At 42.2% G+C, this 8448-nt stretch overlaps 1 pseudogene; it reads left to right on the top strand.

Moving 5' to 3' along the window:
• Positions 1-6925: 6925 nt before the first annotated feature.
• LOC103228858 (large ribosomal subunit protein eL15-like) lies at positions 6926-7539 on the top strand (annotated as a pseudogene).
• The last annotated feature ends 909 nt before the right edge of the window (positions 7540-8448 follow it).

Below are 8448 nucleotides of genomic sequence, written 5' to 3'. Positions count from 1 at the left end.
CCCTGACTTCTTGTTTTAGCTGTCCTATTGTAAATGTCTTTTTTTTTTTTTTTTTTTTTTTTCTGAGATGGAGTCTCACTCTGTCGTTCAGGCTAGAGTGCAGTAGCTCAATCTCAGCCCACTGCAACCTCTGCCTCCCAGGTTCAAGCAATCCTCCTGTCTCAGCCTCCCGAGTGGCTCGGATTACATGCGCCCACCACCACGCCCGGCTAATTTTTGTAGTTTTTGTAGTGATGGGGTTTCACCATATTGCTCAGGCTGGTCTTGAACTCTTGACCTCAGGTGATCCACCCACCTCAGCTTCCGAATGTGCTCGGATTACAGGTGTGAGCCACTGCGCCAGGCCACAGATGTCCTTTTTGCAGCATTTGTGCGCCATAGTTTTCACATCTCTGTGCTATTTATTATTGATTTTGCTGTTTGAAATGGCCCCCGGCCGGGCACGGTGGCTCACGCCTGTAATCCCAGCACTTTGGGAGGCCGAGGCGGGCGGATCACAAGGTCAGGAGATCGAGACCATGGTGAAACCCCATCTCTATTAAAAAATAGAAAAAAATTAGCCGGGCGCAGTGGCGGGCGCCTGTAGTCCCAGCTACTCGGGAGGCTGAGGTAGGAGAATGGCGTGAACCCGGGAGGCGGAGCTTGCAGTGAGCCGAGATTGCGCCACTGCACTCCAGCCTGGGCGACAGAGCGAGACTCCGTCTCAAAAAAAAAAAAAAAAAAAAAAAAAAAAAAAAAGAAATGGCCCCCAAGCATAGCACTGAAGTGCTATCTGGTGTTGCTAAGAAAATACATGTGTTGGGCCCGGCACAGTGGCTCATGCCTGTAATCCCAGCACTTTGTGAGGCCAAGGCAGGTGGATCACTTCAGGTCAGGAGTTCGAGACCAGCCTGGCCAACATGGTGAAACCCTGTCTCTACTAAAAATACAAAAATTAGCTGGCCATGGTGGCGAGAGTCTGTAGTCCCAGCTACTCAGGAGGCTGAGGCAGGAGAATCACTTGAACCCGGGAAGCAGAGGTTGCAGTGAGCTGAGATCGCACCACCGCACTCCAGCCTGGGCGACAGAGCAAGACTCCATCTCAAAAAAAATAGATAAATAAAAAGAAAATACATGTGGTACAGCAAGGTGTGATGACGCTTGTCTATAATCCCAGCTACTCAGGAGGCTGAGTTGGGAGGATCATTTGAGCCCTGAAGTTCAAGGATGCAGTGAGCTGTGATGGCACCAATACACTCCAGCCTGGGCATCAGACACCTCATCTCTTGGAAAAAAAAAAAAAAAACTGAAGACAGAAAATACATATGTTAAGCTTTGTTCAGGTGTGAGTTATAGTATTGTTGTTGACAATGAGTTTAATGTTAACGAATCAACTATATATACATGCATACATATATATACATATATATGCATATATATACACACCCACACACATATATGTATTTCTTTTTTTGAGACAGAGTCTCACTTTGTCACCCAGGCTGTAGTGCAGTGGTACCACCTTGGCTCACTGCAGCCTCGACCTCCTGGGATCAAGTGGTCCTCCTGCCTCAGTCCCCCAAGTAGCTGGGACTACAAGCATGTGCTATCATGCCCAGCTAATTTTTGTATTTTCAGTAGGGACAGGGTTTCACCATGTTACCCAGTCTGGTCTCGAACTCACAGACTCAAGCAATCTGCCCGCCTTGGCCTCCCAAAATGCTAAGATTACAGGCGTGCACAACAAGTTTTAATTTGTTGAGTACCATGCCTGGCTCAACAATATATATTAAATAAGGTACCTTGAAATGGAAACATACATAAAACATTATGTATTGAAAATATTATGACCAGAGGCTTGCAGGAACTGAATTTCCCCTGTGAGCAGTGGTTCAATATTTGGTAATTCTATGTTTGCTGTGGCTTTATAGAACATAATACCCACGAATAAAATAATCAGGCCAGGTGTGGTGGCTCACACCTGTAATTCCAGTACTTTGGGAGGCCGAGGCCAGTGGATCATCTGAGGTCAGGAGTTTGAGACCAACCTGGCCAACCTGGCAAAACCCTCTCTCTACTAAAAATATAAAAATTTGCCAAGCGTGGTGGTGGGTGCCTATAGTCCCAGCTACTCAGGAGGCTGAGGCAGGAGAATCGCTTGAACCTGAGAGGTGGAGGTTGCAGTGAGCCGAGATCGCGCCACTGCATTCCAGCCTAGGTGACAGAATGAGACTCGGTCTCAGAAAGAAAAAAAAAATAGAATCAACTGTAAATGGAGTTATACACTAGATTACCTTTTGTCTGGCTTCTTTCACTTAGTGTAATGTCTTTGCAGTTCTTGCACTTTGTAGTATGTATCAGTGCTTCATTCCTTTTTATGGCTTATTAATATTCCATTGTATGGATACATTGCGGTGTGTTTATCCATTCATCAGTTGATCAACATTTGGACTCCTTCCACCTGTTGGCTATTGTGAGTAGTGCCTCTGTCAACATGTGTGTATGTGCATCTCTGTCAGCACATGTTTTCATTTATTTTGGGAGTATTCTAGGAGTAGAATTGCTGAGATATGTGGTAATTCTGTGTTTAACTTTTTGAGGAACCATTAAATAGTTTTTCTCAGCAGCTGAACCATTTTACATTTCCACCAGCAGTGCACGAGGGTTCCAACATCTCCACATTCCTGCCAGCATTTGTTATTTTCTGCATATTTACTTATTTATTTATTTATGTAATTTAGAGATAGGATCTTGTCCTATTGCTCTGGCTAGAATGCAGTGGCATGATCATAGCTCACTACAACCTCAAATTCCTGGGTTCAATCCTCCAGACTCAGTTTCCCAAGTAGCTAGAACCACAGGTGTGTGCCACCACTCCCAGCTAATTTTTCAATTTTTTGGAGAGATAGCAGTCTTGCTATGTCGCCCAGGCTGGTCTCAAACTCCCGGACTTAAGTGATCCTTCTGCCTTGGCATCCCAGAGTGCTGGCATGAGTCACTGCTCCCAGCTGCACCCCCCAACACACACACTTTTTTAAAAAATTGTAACTATCCTAGTGTGTGAACTGAGACCTCATTATAGTTGTTATTTGTGTTTCTCTAAAGACTAATGATGTTAAACATCTTTTTGTGTGCCTGTTGGCGATTTATGTATCTTCCAGGAATGTCTATTCAAGTCCTTTGTTAATATTTGTTTCCCTTTTTTATCACTGCTGCACAAATTAACTTTGTTCATGTTTTAATTACATTAAAACATGGGCCTTTATCAGATACATGGTGTGCAAATATTTTCTCTCATTCTGTACATTGTCTTTTTACTTTCTTAATATCCTTCAATGCACAAAAGTTTTTAATTTGATGAAGTCTACTTTGTCTATTTTTCTTTTTTGGCTTGTACTTTTGGTATCATATCTAAGAATTCATTGCCAAGTCAAAGATCATGAAAATTCATCCTTACGTTTTCTTCTAAGAGTTTTATAGTTTTAGTTCTTATATTTATTGTAATTTTTAAGGTAATTGCAAGGTTAGAGTCCAACTTCATCCTTTTGTACATGTTTATCCAGTGGTCCTAGGACAATTTTTTTAAAAGGCTATTTTTTCTCCCATCGAATTGTCTTAGCACACCTGTCGAAAATCAATTGACCATAATTGTATAGGTTTATTTGTGGATTCTCAATTCTATTTCATTGGTTTATATGTCTGTTCTTATGCTAATACCACACTGTATTGATTACTGTAGCTTTGTAGTAAGCTTTAAAATCAAGAAATGTGAGTCCTCCAACTTTGTTCTTCTCTTTCAATAATGTTTTGGCTACTTGGAGTCTTTTACAATTCCGTATGAATTTGAGAATCAGCTTTTCCATTTCTGCTGAAAAGGCCATTGGAATTGCATTAAATCTGTAGATTGCTTTGGGCAGCGTTGACATCTTAACAATATTGAGTCTTCCAATCCATGAATATGGGATGTCTTTCTATTTGTTTAGGTCTTCCTTAATGTCTTTCAGCAATGTTTCATGGCTTTCAGTGTACAAATTTTGAACATCTTTTGTTAAATTTATTACTAAGTATTTTTATTCTTTTTGGTGTAATTGCAAGTGGAATTGTCTTAATTTTCTTTTCCTTGTTTAATTTTCAGGTTGTTCTTTACAGGTTGTTCACAGAATAATTGTTCAATTATTCTCTGAATAATTCTAACCAGTCTAGGCATGGTGGCTCACGCCCGTAATCCCAGCACTTTGGGAGGCCAAGGCAGGTGGATAACCTGAGGTCAGGAGTCCAAGACAAGCCTGGCCAACATAGCGAAACCCCATTTCTACTAAAAATGCAAAAAATTAGCTGGGCATGGTGGTGTATGCCTGTAATCCCAGCTACTTGGGAGGCTGAGATAGAAGAATCAGTTGATCCAGGGAAGCAGAGGCTGCAGTGAGCCGAGATCATAACACTGCACTCCAGCCTGGGCAACAGAGCAAGACCCTGTCTCAAATAATAATAATAATAATTCTAACTGATGAAGTATGATTGACAAAGATGTGTGTCATTTTCAATCATACCTCATTCGTTAGAATTTCTTATTTTTATTTTATTTTATTTATTTATTTATTTTTTGAGACAGAGTCTCGCTCTGTCGCCCAGGCTGGAGTGCAGTGGCCGGATCTCAGCTCACTGCAAGCTCCACCTCCCGGGTTCATGCCATTCTCCTGCCTCAGCCTCCCGAGTAGCTGGGACTACAGGCGCCCACCACCTCGCCCGGCTATTTTTTTGTATTTTTTTAGTAGAGACGGGGTTTCACTGTGTTAGTCAGGATGGTCTCGATCTCCTGACCTCGTGATCCACCCGTTTCGGCCTCCCAAAGTGCTGGGATTACAGACTTGAGCCACCGTGCCCGGCCTTTATTTTATTTTTGAGATGGAATTTCACTCTTGTTGCCCAGACTGGAGTGCAATGGCATGATCTCGGCTCCGGGTTCAAGCAGTTCTCCTCCCTGAGCCTCCCAAATAGCTGGGATTACAGGCATGCACTGCCACGCCCAGCCAATTTTTGTATTTTTAGTAGAGACGGGGTTTCACCATGTTGGCCAGGCTTGTCTCAAACTCCTGACTTCAGGTGATCCACCCGCCTCAGCATCCCAAAGTACTGGGGTTACAGGCGTAAGCTACGATGTCTAGCCTTGGGTAGAATTATTCATAGGTACAGGTATGACTACCACAGCCTTTAACCAGGAGATTGCAGAATTCTTCTCTGAAATTCCTGACTTCAAACGATCCTCCTACTGGCTTCCCAAAGTGCTGGTATTACGGGTGTGAGCCACTGCACCCGACCAGTATATCTTTTAAAAGGAACATTCAGGGAACAAAAAGGAGCTCTCAGAAATTAAGAAAGCAAGAAGTAAAAGAAGAAAAGGGAAGAAGAAAAAAATGCTGAAATCTTGCATAGATCAGAGAAAATAGAGAATATTAGAAGGTCACACAAAAAGATCCCACATCTAAATAATAAGCATTTCAGAAAAATAAAACTGACAAAACACAGCAAAAAAAAAAAAAAAAAAAAAAAAGAAAAAAAAACTGTAGATGAAATAATAAGAGAAACATATTTCAGAACTTACAGGCATGATAATTTTGTACTCCAGCCTGGGTGACAGAGTGAGACTTTGTCAAAAAAAAAAAAAAAATTGACCATAGATGTATGGGTTATTTCCAGACTCTCAATTCTATTCCACTAATCTGTATGCCTATCCTCCTACCAAGACCAAACATTTTGATTATTGTTGCTTTGTGGTAAATTCTGAAATCGCCAAGTGTGAGTCTTCTAACTCTGCTCATTTTTCAGGATTAGCTATTGGGTGCAATACCATGGGAATTTTAGGTTTGAATTTTCCAAGTCTGCAAACAAGGACATTGGGGTTTTCATAGGGATTATATCGAGTCTATAGATCAGTTTGGGGTAGTATTGTCATCTTAACAATATTAAGTCTTCTAATCCATAAACGTGTATTTTTAGACATGTATAGCATGGCATTTGATGTAATCTATCATGATCTCTGTAACTTCCTTTAAAATATTTCAACAGACCACAATAAGACATTACTTTAATTGTGCTAGAATGGCTATAATGGAAAAATAAACAACAACAACAAAAAAGAAATGTGGGTTCTGGTTTGTCTACCCTCTCCCTAACTTTGTGTCTAGCTTTTTTTTTTTTTTTTTGAGACAGAGTCTCGCTCTGTTGCCAGACTGGAGTGCAGTAGCACAGTCTCAACTCACTGCAGTCTTTGCCTCCTGGGTTCAAGAGATTCTCCTGCCTCAGCCTCCCGAGTAGCTGGGACTACAGGCATCCACCACCACACCCAGCTAATTTTTGTATTTTTAGTAGAGACAGGGTTTCACCATGTTGTCCAGGCTGGTCTCAAACTCCTGATCTCAGATGATCTGCCTACCTCAGCCTCCCAAAGTGCTGCGATTATAGGCATGAGCCACTGCGCCCAGCCCACAGTTCATTTTTGGTTTTGTTTTTTCCTCCCAAGAGTGTCTTGGGTACTCTGACTCCCTTTAATTCCCCTATCAGTTTTGGAATCAGATTGTCAAGTTCTACAAAAAAAAAAAAAAAAAAAAAAAAAAAAAGCTGAGCTTTTCATTGGGATTTCATTTGATCTATGAATCAATACAAGAGTTGGCGCCTTTGAGTCTAGGCTCTTCCAATTAATGAACATGTATATCTCTCCATTTATTTAGGTCTTCTTTACTCTCTCTTTACACATTTTTTAAATAGTTTCCATAGAGGTTTTGTAAGTCCTGTATGAGATGTTATATCTTACCAGGTACTCTTTGGGTACAAAAAGGAGATTGCTTTTCACCCTTTTGAACTGTCTGAAGTTTTTTCTAACCACATGCATATATTTTTCAAAATAAAAATTATTAAGATTTTTGACCTTTCTGTCTGGCAGCAGCCATCAAGTAAGCCAAGATGGGTGCATACAAGTACACCCAGGAGCTATGGAGAAAGAAGCAGTCTGATGTCATGAGCTTTCTTCTGAGGGTCTGCTGCTGGCAGTACCGCCAGCTCTCTGCTCTCCACGGGGCTCCCCACTCCACCCAGCCCAATAAAGTGCACCAGTTGGGCTACAAGACCTAGCAAGGTTATGTTATATATAGGATTCGTATTCTCTGTGATGGCCGAAAATGCCCAATTCCTAAGGTTGCAACTTATGGCAAGCCTGTCCATCACGGTATTAACTGAAGCCTTCAGTTGATTGCAGATGAGTGAGTTGGACGCCACTGTGGGGCTCTAAGAGTCCTGAATTCTTATTGGGTTGGTGAAGATTCCACATACAGATTTTTTGAGGTTATCCTCATTGATCCATTCCATAAAGCTATCAGAAGAAATCCTGACACCCAGTGGATCACCAAACCAGTTCACAAGCACAAGGAGATGCGTGAGCTGACATGTGCAGGCCAAAAGAGCCATGGCCTTGGAAAGGGCCATAAGTTCCACCACACTGTTGGTGGTTCTTGCCGGGCAGCTTGGAGAAGGTGCAATACTCTCAATCTCCACTGTTACCGCTAATATAAGTAAAGTTTGTAAAACTCATACCTAATAAATAATTTAGGACAGTCAAAAAAAATTACTAAGATTTTTGAGCCAGGTGCAGTGGCTCAAGCGTGTAATCCTAGCACTTTGGGAGGACGAGGCTGGCAGACCACCGGAGGTCAAGAGTTCAAGACCAGCCTGGCCAACAGGGTGAAACCCTGTCTCTACTAAATATAGAAAAATTAGCTGGGTGTGGTGGTGCACAAGTGTTATTCCCGCTACTCAAGAGGTAGAGGCAGGAGAACCACTTGAACCCGGGAGGCAGAGGTTACAGTGAGCTGAGATCGTGCCACTGCACTCCAGCCTGGGTGATAGAGACTCCATCACAAAAGAAAAAATAAAGAAATTCTTAAGATTTTTGAATCCGCACTCTATTATCATTGTTTACACATCAAAACTGTAAGTAGGCATACAGTGGAAAGACTGTCTCCCACTCCTGGACCTATTCACAATATTCCCAATCAATCCTTCCCCATAGGTAACAGTTATAAATTAATCTCTGCTTTATCCTTCCAGAATTCTTCATGCACATGTCCCTAAACATATACTTTCTCTTCTCTCAAAATAAATGCCATAGACTGTGTGTCTTTTTGCAGAATCTCTCGCAAGACTCTTGTGGACACGCTGAGAAAACGTGGACCCAGGAACTCTGTCACTTGCACTCAACTGAAGCTGAGTCTGCAAGTCCCAATGCATGCCAATAAAGAAAGCTCCACAGGCCGGGTGCGGTGGCCCACGCCTGTAATCCCACCACTTTGGGAGGCCAAGGCAGGCAGATCACCTGAGGTCAGGAGTTCAAGACCAGCCTGGCCAATATAGTGAAACCAAGTCTCTACTAAAAATACAAAACAATAGCTGGGTGTGGTGGCAGGCACCTGTAATCCC

This window comes from Chlorocebus sabaeus, chromosome 5, assembly GCF_047675955.1.
Source record: "Chlorocebus sabaeus isolate Y175 chromosome 5, mChlSab1.0.hap1, whole genome shotgun sequence".
Lineage (NCBI taxonomy): Eukaryota > Metazoa > Chordata > Mammalia > Primates > Cercopithecidae > Chlorocebus > Chlorocebus sabaeus.
The sequence above is the reverse complement of the archived record's forward strand: the minus strand, read 5'-3'. Positions and strand labels throughout refer to the sequence as shown.